Here is a 15,000-nt window from a genome sequence, read left to right on the forward strand (position 1 = left end):
TGGCCTAAGTTGGCCAAAAGTACCGATAGAGTACCCACAAGTAGCACTGAGTTGGCCTAAGTTGGCCAAAAGTACCGATAGAGTACCCACAAATAGCACCGAATGGGCCTAAGTTGGCCAAAAGTACCGATAGAGTACCCACAAGAAGCACTGAGTTGGCCTAAGTTGGCCAAAAGTACCGATAGAGTACCCACAAATAGCACCCAGTTGGCCTAAGTTGGCCAAAAGTACCGATAGAGCACCCACAAGAAGCACTGAGTTGGCCTAAGTTGGCCAAAAGTACCGATAGAGTACCCACAAATAGCACCCAGTTGGCCTAAGTTGGCCAAAAGTACCGATAGAGCACCCACAAGTAGCACCCAATTGGCCTATGTTGGCCAAAAGTACCGATAGAGTACCCACAAGTAGCACTGAGTTGGCCTAAGTTGGCCAAAAGTACCGATAGAGTACCCACAAATAGCACCCAGTTGGCCTAAGTTGGCCAAAAGTACCGATAGAGTACCCACAAATAGCACCCAATTGGCCTAAGTTGGCCAAAAGTACCGATAGAGTACCCACAAATAGCACCCAGTTGGCCTAAGTTGGCCAAAAGTACCGATAGAGTACCCACAAAGAGCACCCCATGGGCCTAAGTTGGCCAAAAGTACCGATAGAGTACCCACAAATAGCACCGAATGGGCCTAACATGGCCAAAAGTACCGATAGAGTACCCACAAAAAGCACCCAATTGGCCTAAGTTGGCCAAAAGTACCGACAAGAAGCACCAAAGAGGCCCGAGTAGAGCGAAATGTGGGCCAAATTGAACATTTGAAAATTTTTACAAGTCCAAAAAATTTTCTAAGTCCAGAAAATTTTCTAAGTCCAAAGAGTTGGACAAATTTCCTTAGGCCCAAAGGTTGCACTGAATGTTCCTAAGTTGGCCATCAGTACCCATGAAGTATCGCGAAGGTTCACCCGAAAGACACAATACGCCCTAAAGTACCCACAGAGTACCCACAAGTTGCACCCAATTGGCCTAAGTTGGCCAAAAGTACCGACAAGTACCACCATAGAAGCCCGAGTAGAGCGAAATGTGGGCCAAAGTACCGAGTAGTTGCCACAAATGCCCAAATGGATACCAAAATGTGGTACCAAGTACCTAACTGTTGCAACAAATGCTAGCTTTCTGACCAAAAGCTGTGGGCCAATTTCGTAGAAGAACCGCCTAGGCGAAAAGGCAAAAATCGCCGAAGCTGGCCCGCTCGCAGAGCTCGCGGGCCAGGAGATACTCATAGGGCGCTTTACTAGAGTGGGGAACTTGAGAATTTTTGTGTCCGAGACTTTGGGCAACTTCGCGGCCGCCCCCTTAAAGTAAAAGATTTTCTCTGGGTGCCTAAAATTCGCAATTCCCGCAAAGTCGGGAAGACGTTAAAGTTTTTGCCCAAAAAATGGCCATCGATTTAAGGTGATTTTCCAATAAGAAAATGCTTCCTATTTTGAATTTTTTCGAATATTTCCTAAACTAAGCGTCGGAGCACATGGCCGTGGAGGAACTTTTGGTAGCTTTTGGCAAGGGCTATCGGATGAAATAATGCGAAAGGCCATCGGAGCGATATTGGATTAATGCGGGCCCATAAACGTACCTAAGAAGTGAAAATTGGTACCTTGCACGCAGGATGCAAGAAATGCTTGAGTGTTAACCATCATCGGTACCAAGTACCTAGGTTATATCGAGTGCGTAGATGGAAGTCGGTACCAAAGGGAAACCTTCCTAGGCTAGGTGCACGCAAGTGAGTATGGATCGATCAGTAGAAAGATGGGAAGCCCAAGGAAACCTTCCTAGGCTAGGTGCACGCAAGTGAGTATGGATCGATCAGTAGAAAGATGGGAAGCCCAAGGAAACCTTCCTAGGCTAGGTGCACGCAAGTGAGTATGGATCGATCAGTAGAAAGATGGGAAGCCCAAGGAAACCTTCCTAGGCTAGGTGCACGCAAGTGAGTATGGATCGATCAGTAGAAAGATGGGAAGCCCAAGGAAACCTTCCTAGGCTAGGTGCACGCAAGTGAGTATGGATCGATCAGTAGAAAGATGGGAAGCCATAGGAAACCTTCCTAGGCTAGGTGCACGCAAGTGAGTATGGATCGATCAGTAGAAAGATGGGAAGCCCAAGGAAACCTTCCTAGGCTAGGTGCACGCAAGTGAGTATGGATCGATCAGTAGAAAGATGGGAAGCCCAAGGAAACCTTCCTAGGCTAGGTGCACGCAAGTGAGTATGGATCGATCAGTAGAAAGATGGGAAGCCCAAGGAAACCTTCCTAGGCTAGGTGCACGCAAGTGAGTATGGATCGATCAGTAGAAAGATGGGAAGCCCAAGGAAACCTTCCTAGGCTAGGTGCACGCAAGTGAGTATGGATCGATCAGTAGAAAGATGGGAAGCCCAAGGAAACCTTCCTAGGCTAGGTGCACGCAAGTGAGTATGGATCGATAAGTAGAAAGATGGGAAGCCCAAGGAAACCTTCCTAGGCTAGGTGCACGCAAGTGAGTATGGATCGATCAGTAGAAAGATGGGAAGCCCAAGGAAACCTTCCTAGGCTAGGTGCACGCAAGTGAGTATGGATCGATCAGTAGAAAGATGGGAAGCCATAGGAAACCTTCCTAGGCTAGGTGCACGCAAGTGAGTATGGATCGATCAGTAGAAAGATGGGAAGCCCAAGGAAACCTTCCTAGGCTAGGTGCACGCAAGTGAGTATGGATCGATCAGTAGAAAGATGGGAAGCCCAAGGAAACCTTCCTAGGCTAGGTGCACGCAAGTGAGTATGGATCGATCAGTAGAAAGATGGGAAGCCCAAGGAAACCTTCCTAGGCTAGGTGCACGCAAGTGAGTATGGATCGATCAGTAGAAAGATGGGAAGCCATAGGAAACCTTCCTAGGCTAGGTGCACGCAAGTGAGTATGGATCGATCAGTAGAAAGATGGGAAGCCCAAGGAAACCTTCCTAGGCTAGGTGCACGCAAGTGAGTATGGATCGATCAGTAGAAAGATGGGAAGCCCAAGGAAACCTTCCTAGGCTAGGTGCACGCAAGTGAGTATGGATCGATCAGTAGAAAGATGGGAAGCCATAGGAAACCTTCCTAGGCTAGGTGCACGCAAGTGAGTATGGATCGATCAGTAGAAAGATGGGAAGCCCAAGGAAACCTTCCTAGGCTAGGTGCACGCAAGTGAGTATGGATCGATAAGTAGAAAGATGGGAAGCCCAAGGAAACCTTCCTAGGCTAGGTGCACGCAAGTGAGTATGGATCGATCAGTAGAAAGATGGGAAGCCCAAGGAAACCTTCCTAGGCTAGGTGCACGCAAGTGAGTATGGATCGATCAGTAGAAAGATGGGAAGCCCAAGGAAACCTTCCTAGGCTAGGTGCACGCAAGTGAGTATGGATCGATCAGTAGAAAGATGGGAAGCCAAAGGAAACCTTCCTAGGCTAGGTGCACGCAAGTGAGTATGGATCGATCAGTAGAAAGATGGGAAGCCATAGGAAACCTTCCTAGGCTAGGTGCACGCAAGTGAGTATGGATCGATCAGTAGAAAGATGGGAAGCCCAAGGAAACCTTCCTAGGCTAGGTGCACGCAAGTGAGTATGGATCGATCAGTAGAAAGATGGGAAGCCCAAGGAAACCTTCCTAGGCTAGGTGCACGCAAGTGAGTATGGATCGATCAGTAGAAAGATGGGAAGCCCAAGGAAACCTTCCTAGGCTAGGTGCACGCAAGTGAGTATGGATCGATCAGTAGAAAGATGGGAAGCCATAGGAAACCTTCCTAGGCTAGGTGCACGCAAGTGAGTATGGATCGATCAGTAGAAAGATGGGAAGCCCAAGGAAACCTTCCTAGGCTAGGTGCACGCAAGTGAGTATGGATCGATAAGTAGAAAGATGGGAAGCCCAAGGAAACCTTCCTAGGCTAGGTGCACGCAAGTGAGTATGGATCGATCAGTAGAAAGATGGGAAGCCCAAGGAAACCTTCCTAGGCTAGGTGCACGCAAGTGAGTATGGATCGATCAGTAGAAAGTGGGAAGCCCAGTACCAAATGCCCTAGTGAAGACCGTAAACGAATATCATGAACCGAGAAGGAGCACCAAATGCCCTAGTGAAGACCGTAAACGAATATCATGAACCGATAAGGAGCACCAAATGCCCTAGTGAAGACCGTAAACGAATATCATGAACCGATAAGGAGCACCAAATGCCCTAGTGAAGACCGTAAACGAATATCATGAACCGAGAAGTAGCAACGAATGCCTGAAAAAGTACCAAGTCCACGGTATAGAGTAACGAGAGTTAACCGCCGTGATGTATGCAATGAGGGCAGCCATTGCATGGGTTCTGGACTTGGTTCGCGAATAACTTTTTTGCTAGACATCGGACAAAGTTGACGTGGAAGAACGAAATGTAGCATTTGGTGCCACCTATCCAAAACTTTTTCAAGATTGAAGATCCGATCGATACAGCCTGAGTTATAGGCAAAAGTTGGTGCAAAATTGAGCATTTTTAATGGTGAAAAATCGGTAATCCTCGAATAGCTCCTGTTGGAAGCATCGGACCACATGGTCGTGGAGGAACATATTGTAGCGGGCGGTGTCAAGTATCGACACCCAAAACCGCATGTCCGATGGACGGAAAATGACCAAGTTATAGTGAAAACTTGGTTGCACCAAATTCCCGAAGAAGTGCAACGAGAAGGTGAATGCGATGGTTGTTCGTCGAATAGCTCCGGCCACAGACATGGTAGCGATTAGTGGTGCATGGAAGAAATCTAGCCACAAGTGCCATCTACCCATGGCCAGAAGAAAGTGTGGCCATATCTTGGATACCGGCGGAGCTATGGGGCAAATATGGGCCAAAAATGGTGCAAGTTGGACCAAAAATCCGACCAAGTGCGCGAGGCGCTTTCGTGAATAGCTCCGGCCACAGACATGGTAGCGATTAGTGGTGCATGGAAGAAATCTAGCCACAAGTGCCATCTACCCATGGCCAGAAGAAAGTGTGGCGCTATCTTGGATACCGGCGGAGCTATGGGGCAAATATGGGCCAAAAATGGTGAAGTTGGACCAAAAATCCGACCAAGTGCGCGAGGCGCTTTCGTGAATAGCTCCGGCCACAGACATGGTAGCGATTAGTGGTGCATGGAAGAAATCTAGCCACAAGTGCCATCTACCCATGGCCAGAAGAAAGTGTGGCCATATCTTGGATACCGGCGGAGCTATGGGGGAAATATGGGCCAAAAATGGTGCAAGTTGGACCAAAAATCCGAAAAAGTACCTAGGTAAATGCGATGGTTGTTCGTCGAATAGCTCCGGCCAGAGACATGGTAGCGATTAGTGGTGCATGGAAGAAATCTAGCCACAAGTGCCATCTACCCATGGCCAGAAGAAAGTGTGGCCATATCTTGGATACCGGCGGAGCTATGGGGCAAATATGGGCCAAAAATGGTGCAAGTTGGACCAAAAATCCGACCAAGTGCGCGAGGCGTTTTCGTGAATAGCTCCGGCCACAGACATGGTAGCGATTAGTGGTGCATGGAAGAAATCTAGCCACAAGTGCCATCTACCCATGGCCAGAAGAAAGTGTGGCGCTATCTTGGATACCGGCGGAGCTATGGGGCAAATATGGGCCAAAAATGGTGCAAGTTGGACCAAAAATCCGAAAAAGTACCTAGGTAAATGCGATGGTTGTTCGTCGAATAGCTCCGGCCACAGACATGGTAGCGATTAGTGGTGCATGGAAGAAATCTAGCCACAAGTGCCATCTACCCATGGCCAGAAGAAAGTGTGGCCATATCTTGGATACCGGCGGAGCTATGGGGGAAATATGGGCCAAAAATGGTGCAAGTTGGACCAAAAATCCGAAAAAGTACCTAGGTAAATGCGATGGTTGTTCGTCGAATAGCTCCGGCCAGAGACATGGTAGCGATTAGTGGTGCATGGAAGAAATCTAGCCACAAGTGCCATCTACCCATGGCCAGAAGAAAGTGTGGCCATATCTTGGATACCGGCGGAGCTATGGGGCAAATATGGGCCAAAAATGGTGAAGTTGGACCAAAAATCCGACCAAGTGCGCGAGGCGCTTTCGTGAATAGCTCCGGCCACAGACATGGTAGCGATTAGTGGTGCATGGAAGAAATCTAGCCACAAGTGCCATCTACCCATGGCCAGAAGAAAGTGTGGCGCTATCTTGGATACCGGCGGAGCTATGGGGCAAATATGGGCCAAAAATGGGTAAAATTGTACGGTCCAAAGCCAAGGGTAAATTTTTTTATTCCTCTAATAACTTCTACCACAGACATTGAATCGGTTGGTGATGTATGGATGAAATGTAGCAAACAGTTGGAACTACCCATAAAATCTTAAAGATTGACGATCCAATGTATAGAACCGGAGTAATGTGCGATACTTGGTGAAAAATCGAGTGAAAAATTAGCTATAAACTGTTTTTGGCCCATAACTCGAATACTAGACATCGGAAGGGGGGGTCGTAGAACGATTTTTTGTTGCCCTATCGATTCCCTATCGAACGAGCAAAAGTTGTTTTTTTGACCAAAAAGGACCCCTACTCTAGTAAAATTGGCCTGATTTTACTAGTCCCCGGTACCCGTACAGGCAAAATGAGCAAAATGCTCAAGTATGAATGGTTTTTGGCCCATAACTCGAATACTAGACGTCGCAGGGGGGTGTCGTGGAACAATTTTTGGTAGCCCTTGAAATTATCTATCGAATGACATATACTTGATTTTTTGGCCAAAAAGTTCCCTAGACTAGTAAAAATCGCATCATTTTACTAGAGTCGGGTACCCTGGACGAAAAACCGCTATAATTGCGGTTTTTGGCTAATAACTCGAATACTAGACGTCGCAGGGGGGTGTCGTGGAACAATTTTTGGTAGCCCTTGAAATTATCTATCGATTGACATATACTTGATTTTTTGGCCAAAAAGTTCCCTAGACTAGTAAAAATCGCATCATTTTACTAGAGTCGGGTACCCTGGACGAAAAACCGCTATAATTGCGGTTTTTGGCTAATAACTCGAATACTAGACGTCGCAGGGGGGTGTCGTGGAACAATTTTTGGTAGCCCTTGAAATTATCTATCGAATGACATATACTTGATTTTTGGCCAAAAAGTTCCCTAGACTAGTAAAAATCGCATCATTTTACTAGAGTCGGGTACCCTGGACGAAAAACCGCTATAGTTGCGGTTTTTGGCTAATAACTCGAATACTAGGCGTCGGAGGGGGGTGCCGTAGAACAATTTTTGGTAGCCCTTGAAATTATCTATCGAATGACATATACTTGATTTTTTGACCAAAAAGTTCCTAGACTAGTAAAAATCGCATCATTTTACTAGAGTCGGGTACCCTGTACGAAAAACCGCTATAGTTGCGGTTTTTGGCCAATAACTCGAATACTAGACGTCGGAGGGGGGTGCCGTAGAACAATTTTTTGTAGCCCTTGAAATTACCTTTCGAATGATATATAGTGGTTTTTTGGTCAAAAAGTGACCCCGAGACTAGTAACCCTCCATACACAAAACCGCCTAAAAAGTTTTGGTTTTGCAAAATTTTGAAAAGTGCGTCAAAAAAATTTTTTCAAAAAGTACCAAATCGTGATCAGAACTCACTATAGACCATAAAAAGTGAAATCCGATGGTCATTTGCAACACTTGGTCAATCGAGAAAAATTTCACTTTTTTACTAGAGTCGGGTACCCTGAACGAAAAATCGCTCAAGTAATGGTTTTTGGCCAATAACTCGAATACTAGACGTCGGAAGGGGGTGTCGTAGAACAATTTTTTGTAGCCCTTGAAATTACCTTTCGAATGATATATAGTGGTTTTTTGGTCAAACAGTGACCCCGAGACTAGTAACCCTCCATACACAAAACCGCCTACAAAAACTTTGTTTTGAAAAATTTTGAAAAGTTCAAAAAAATTTTTTTTTCAAAAACTACTAAAACGTGATAAGAACTTACTATAGACCATAAAAAGTGATATCCGATGATAATTTGCAAAAGTTGGTAACTAGTAAAAAATTTCACTTTTTTACTAGAGTCGGTGCAACGAGAAAAAAAAAGTCCGTGATGGAGAAAAATGGCACGTTTTCCACGCCTGTACGCTTTCGTTTACTATATAGGGGGTAGGTGAGCCAGAAGCATGAATTTGACTGAGTACGTATCTTTATGAATTGGGCCCTTCTAAATCGATTGAGACTACCCCCAGGACGATCGGACGACTGCTTCTGGCTCAAAATGTGGTTTTTAGATTTTGATCGTCAATTATGAGAGAAAAAATCGATTAGAAGTAAAGATACGAAATGCTTGGTCTAAGTTGGGAAACGACTTCGGATATTTGTTGGACGTTGTCGTAGAAGGTCCGAGGACCAAGGAAAAGTGATTTCCAAGTGGATTTATGCACTATTAGTCGATGGTAAGATGTGAAATTAGTAGAACTTACCATACAGTTTGCGAAGTTGAAGCAATCGGTTGGTGAATATGGTACTGTCTGTCCAATTTGGTGGTTCGGAATGAGTGAAACGATGTTGATGATGGATAGACGTTCCGATTGCCCCCGATCGGGGAACATATAGTGGTCTTTAAGGTCCAAGTACCTATGTTTTGGTAAGCAGAACTGAGAGTTAAAGGATGAAAGTCGGCCATTCCTAATATCATCCTATCGGTGGTTCGCGAGTTGTTTGAGGACCGGAGCAGCTCGCGATGAAACGGTCCTAGGGTATTGGTTATCCATCCAAGGAAGAGTAAATGCGATCCTAGATGTGTGTCGTTGGCCGTTCTACCGGTATCGCCTATCGATGAGATATCGACGGGCATGCCTTACTCGAAAGTTGAATTCTAGGATCGATGGTCAAACAGACCTATGAGCGATAAACCAAACTGAACACGTATTGATGTCGGCTTTTCCTATCATTTGATGCCGCAGGTTGTTTAGGGACCGGAGCAACTTGCGGCCGAGACGGTCCCCGGGGGTTTCTTTCTCCAAGGAGTGGAAACTATTAAGCAAGAGTTGTAGCAAGATACGATCCTCTGATGTGTCGTTGGCCGTTCATGCGGTATCGCCTGTCGATGAGATATCGATGGGCATGCCTTACTCTACCGACCTTCTAATTGAGAGTATTAATCAGGGATCGATGGTCAAACAAGACCAATGAGCGATAAACCAAACTGAACACGTATTGATGTCGGCTTTTCCTATCATTTGATGCCGCAGGTTGTTTAGGGACCGGAGCAGCTTGCGGCCGAGACGGTCCCCGGGGGTTTCTTTCTCCAAGGAGAAGAAACGATTAAGCAAAAGTTGTAGCAAGATACGATCCTCTGATGTGTCGTTGGCCGTTCAAGCGGTATCGCCTGTCGATGAGATATCGATGGGCATGCCTTACTCTCCCGACTGGATTACTGAGAGTTTAATCAGGGATCGATGGTCAAACAGACCAATGAGCGATAAACCAAACTGAACACGTATTGATGTCGGCATTTCCTATCATTTGTCGCAGGTTGTTTAGGGACCGGAGCAGCTTGCGACCGAGACGGTCCCCGGGGGTTTCTTTCTCTAAGGAGTGGAAACGATTAAGCAAAAGTCGTAGCAATAATCGATCACCTGATGTGTCGTTGGCCGTTCTTGCGGTATCGCCTGTCGATGAGATATCGATGGGCATGCCTTACTCTCCTGACTGTTTAATTGAGAGTTATAATCAGGGATCGATGGTCAAAAAGACCTATGAGCGATAAACCAAACTGAACACGTGTTGATGTCGGCATTTCCTATCATTTGTCGCAGGTTGTTTAGGGACCGGAGCAGCTTGCGACCGAGACGGTCCCTTCCCGAAAGATGGTGAACCGAGTCGTCTGGCGTAAAAACCGGACGACTCGAAAGGGCTTGACCCTTTCAAGTGAGCGATAATCACATTCTACGCTCAGTTCGACAGCTACAAGGCAATCACTCGCTATGTTCAGAGCTAATACATGCAACATGCCGGCATTGTTTCCACCGACGCATGGATTCAAGACTGGTGCACTTATTAGTTAAACCGTTCGCCTCCGGGTGTTTCGAGTTCAAGTCTGGATGAGGATTGATCTTGCTGGTAATAGCTTGAGCCCCTGAATAAGGGGTCGAAGCGTACATCTTGAGACCATGTACAACATATTACCAAATCGGCACCATGGGTTCGGGTGCAAGTGATGTAACCGTGAAAGATGTTGAGCAGCCCAACATCGGTTTACACACGCATAATAGGAAGGCAGCGCTGTCGACTGGTCAGTCGTGTAAGAAGTGTGCATTATCGATCACAAATATATTGGTGATCTGTAGGTTGCGCATACACCATGCCCGGTGTAAAGTGCCGTGGTCCCCCCCTGGGGGCTGCATCAAACCGTTCGCCACGCGAACTACCCAATGGAACGAACTCTATGCATTTAATAAGAAGAAGAGATGATAATGAAACACGGTCGATTTAAGAGTTGAAAACGTTGAAATACCTATAAGCAAGTCTTAAGTTGGTGGTGACCGTTACGCCCCAACAAATTGGTGCCTTACCCTACACCAAAGAGCCATTCAACATGGTTCAAGTGAGCGATAATCACGCTCTACGCTCAGTATGACAGCTGCAAGGCAATCACTCGCTAAGTTCAGAGCTAATACATGCAACACGCCGGCATTGTTTCCACCGACGCATGGATTCAAGACTGGTGCACTTATTAGTTAAACCGTTCGCCTGCGGGTGTTTCGAGTTCAAGTCTGGATGAGGATTGTTCTTGCTGGTAATAGCTTGAGCCCCTGAATAAGGGGCCGAAGCGTACATCTTGAGAGTAAATGTACAACATATTACCAAATCGGCACCGTGGGTTCTGGTGCAAGTGATGTAACCATGAAAGATGTTGAGCAGCCCAACATCGGTTTACACACGCATAAGGGGTTTATTGTTATCTGTAGGTTGCGCATACACCATACCCGGTGTAAAGTGCCGTGGTCCCCCAGGGGGCTGCATCAAAACGTTCGCCATGCGAACTACCCAATGGAACGAACTCGATGTATTGAAAGAGATGAACAATTAATAGCGAGAATAGGGGCCCGGAAGCAATTCCGCGGCCCTACGGTCGATTCAAGAGTTGAAACGTTGTACAATCGTGGATAGCACCTAGTGCTAATATGGTGAGAGATAATGTGTGAGGAAATTTAGTTTCCTAAAGTTTAGTTAGTGGTTTCCGTTGTGCCCTAACAAACTTAAAGTTGGTGGTGACCGTTACACCCCAACAAATTGGTGCCTTACCCAACACCAAAGAGCCATTCCATATGGTTCTAGAGAGAGAGAGTTGTGTGGAAATTTATTTCCCACTAAGCGAGTGTGTGTCTGTAGTGGAACGAATTCTGGTTGATCCTACCAGTAATATACGCTTGTCTCAAAGGTTAAGCCATGCATGTCTAAGTACAAACATAAATGAATGTGAAACCGCATAAGGCTCAGTATAACAGCTATAATTCACAAGATCATCCTACCACTAGTTACTTGGATAACTGTGGAAAATCCAGAGCTAATACATGCAACATGCCGGGACTGTTGCCCTCGCGGGTAGCTGAACTGGTGCACTTATTAGTTAAACCAATCGCCTCCGGGCGGCTTGAGTTGAAGTCTGGATAAGGACGCAGATCGTATGGTCGCTTGTCGACTGACGACAGATCTTTCAAATGTCTGCCCTATCAACTATTGATGGTAGTGTAGAGGACTACCATGGTTGCGACGGGTAACGGGGAATCAGGGTTCGATTCCGGAGAGGGAGCCTGAGAAATGGCTACCACATCCAAGGAAGGCAGCAGGCGCGTAAATTACCCAATCCCAGTACGGGGAGGTAGTGACGAGAAATAACAATATGGACCTCTCTAACGATGGTCCATAATTGGAATGAGTTGAGTATAAATCCTTCAACAAGGATCAAGTGGAGGGCAAGTCTGGTGCCAGCAGCCGCGGTAATTCCAGCTCCACTAGCGTATATTAAAGTTGTTGCGGTTAAAACGTTCGAAGTTGATTGCCCGTCCAGACACGTGACCGCCACGGGCGCCCGGTTACACGCCGGGGCCGTTCGTGCGCGCGCTCACGGCTGCGACTCACAATGGTGTACTTGGGCGTTACTCTGTGAACGAGTACCGTGCTACCGGTTAACTCCGGCACGGGCTCCTCATGGTGCTCAAGATACTCACATTTACCTTGAACAAATTAGAGTGCTCAAAGCAGGCTAAGACAAAGCGTCCGGCCCCCCCGTGGGGTTGGCGTTGGCCGAGAATAATCTTGCATGGAATAATGGAATATGACCTCGGTTTATACGATTTCGTTGGTTTGTCAGAAACCTAGAGGTAATGATTAACAGAAGTAGTTGGGGGCATTGGTATTACGGCGCGAGAGGTGAAATTCGTAGACCGTCGTAGGACCAACTGAAGCGAAAGCGTTTGCCATGGATGCTTTCTTTAATCAAGAACGAAAGTTAGAGGATCGAAGGCGATTAGATACCGCCCTAGTTCTAACCGTAAACGATGCCAATTAGCAATTGGGAGACGCTACCCCTATTCGGTGCTCTCAGTCGCTTCCGGGAAACCAAAATCGGGTTCCGGGGGAAGTATGGTTGCAAAGTTGAAACTTAAAGGAATTGACGGAAGGGCACCACAAGAAGTGGAGCTTGCGGCTTAATTTGACTCAACACGGGAAAATTTACCAGGTCCAAACTTATCGAGGTAAGACAGATTGATAGCTCTTTCTCAAATTTAAGGGTAGTGGTGCATGGCCGTTCTTAGTTCGTGGAATGATTTGTCTGGTTAATTCCGATAACGAACGTGACTCAAACATGCTAACTAGAACGCTGTCAGCAGTGCGCCTCCGGGCGCACCTGACGTTACAGCCGGGCGGCGCCTTCACGGGCGGTCGTCGGCTACGTTTGCCCTGCTTAGCGGGACAACTTGTGTTTAGCAAGCTGAGAATGAGCGATAACAGGTCCGTGATGCCCTTAGATGTTCTGGGCTGCACGCGTGCTACAATGTGGGTCGCAGCGTGTTCTCGCCAATAGGCGCCCCCATTCCGAGAGGAACGGGAAATCACTAAAATGCCCATCTAGTCGGGATTGGGGACTGCAACGGTCCCCATGAACCTGGAATTTCTAGTAAGCACTAGTCATTAGCTAGTGCTGATTACGTCCCTGCCCTTTGTACACACCGCCCGTCGCTACTACCGATGGATTATTTAGTGAGGTTTCTGGAGGCTTACCTTCCGCGGTTCCTTCGTGAGCTGCAGCTGGCATGGCTGAAGTTGACCGAACTTGATGATTTAGAGGAAGTAAAAGTCGTAACAAGGTTTCCGTAGGTGAACCTGCGGAAGGATCATTACTGATGATCGTCCGCGAGTGACCAACCATGGGCTGCCTTCGGTGTAGCTCGGTCGCTCGCTTGCTATGTGTCAGAATTTGTTGAAAGCCAACTCGTTCGTTGTACACTTTGATGGGTGACCATCACTGTGTCTCCGTGCCGAGCTAGATCTCCCCTAGCCGTAAGGCACTTGAACGCCCCTTCGACGACGAGTTGCATGTGTGTGGTATGTGTCAGAATCTGGTGAAGCTTTCTGCATGTGATGTGCCTTGTGTGGATCCGTGGCCATTGCATTGTGTCTGGTGCTTAGATACCCAGACACTTAGAACGCTTGCGCGGAAAGCAAACTCGATCGTTGTACACTTTGATGGGTGACCATCACTGTGTCTCCGTGCCGTGCTAGATCCCCCCTAGCCGTAAGGCACTTTGAACGCCCCTTCGACGACGAGTTACAAGAGTGTGGTATGTGTCATAATCTGGTGAAGCTTTCTGCATGTGATGTGCCTTGTGTGGATCCGTGGCCATTGCATTGTGTCTGGTGTGTAGGTACCCAGACACTTAAGCAAACTCGATCGTTGTACACTTTGATGGGCGAGCATCACTGTGTATCCGTGCCGTGTAAGAGCTCCCCTGGCCATCAGGCACTTGAAAGGTCCTTCGACGACGAGTTACAATAGTGGTGTGTTAGATACGTCAGATTACGGTGTCTACTAGTGTGCAATACGTATCCGGCTACGGCACGGAACGAACGGGAACTGTGGTGCAGACAAACAAGAGTTAAGCCTATTAGTCATTAACTCTAAGGACGGGGCCATGGGGCGGTACACAAAGGATACGGATGAGCGAGTATGCAGGCCCAATACTCAATAGCTCGATCCGATCCAAGCACATGAGTTGACTGCGGCGCCAGGTTAACCAATGTGCTAGATTCTATTTGGCCAGTAGAATCTTGTGTCTTACGCGATTTGATACCAAGACACCAGAACGAAAGTTAGTTGAAGAGTGATTAAACTCTTATGAAGAATGGTTGTGCAATCACAACTTATGACTTTAACCTATAAAGTGGATATGGACTATCAATTATAACATGGGGCACACACCATGTTCTCGATCCAATCCACGCACACGAGTTGCCTGAGTAGCGACAGGTATACCGATGTGCAATACGTATCCGGCCATAGGCACGGAACGAACAGGAACTGTGGTGCAGACATACAAGGGCCATGGGGCGGTACGCAAAGGATACGGATGAGCGAGTATGCAGGCCCAATACTCAATAGCTCGATCCGATCCAAGCACATGAGTTGACTGCGGCGTCAGGTTAACCGATGTGCTAAGAGAGTTGTTCCTGGGCCTTCAAAGTGACTTCAAAACTATCTTAGCGAATGGTGGCCATGGGCGTAGACATGAGCCACAAGTCACAAGGCCTGGGACTATTGGGTAATAAAGACAACTTAGTCAGAAAGTTAGTCTTTGGACGTACCACCGGGATTGTGTTACATTGGGAACCTTACTATAAAACCCTAGGCAGGGGATCACTCGGCTCATGGATCGATGAAGACCGCAGCTAAATGCGCGTCACAATGTGAACTGCAGGACACATGAACACCGATAAGTTGAA

At 47.1% G+C, this 15,000-nt stretch overlaps 1 non-coding gene across 1 annotated transcript in view; it reads left to right on the forward strand.

Moving 5' to 3' along the window:
• The first annotated feature begins 14,898 nt into the window (after positions 1-14,898).
• Positions 14,899-15,000, forward strand: part of LOC125773624 (5.8S ribosomal RNA) — a 158-nt gene continuing 56 nt past the window's right edge. The window contains exon 1 of the ribosomal RNA XR_007420258.1: positions 14,899-15,000. This exon is cut by the window's right edge and continues 56 nt beyond it. This is a non-coding gene — a ribosomal RNA (5.8S ribosomal RNA).

This window comes from Anopheles funestus (genome assembly GCF_943734845.2).
Source record: "Anopheles funestus chromosome X unlocalized genomic scaffold, idAnoFuneDA-416_04 X_unloc_42, whole genome shotgun sequence".
NCBI lineage: Eukaryota > Metazoa > Arthropoda > Insecta > Diptera > Culicidae > Anopheles > Anopheles funestus.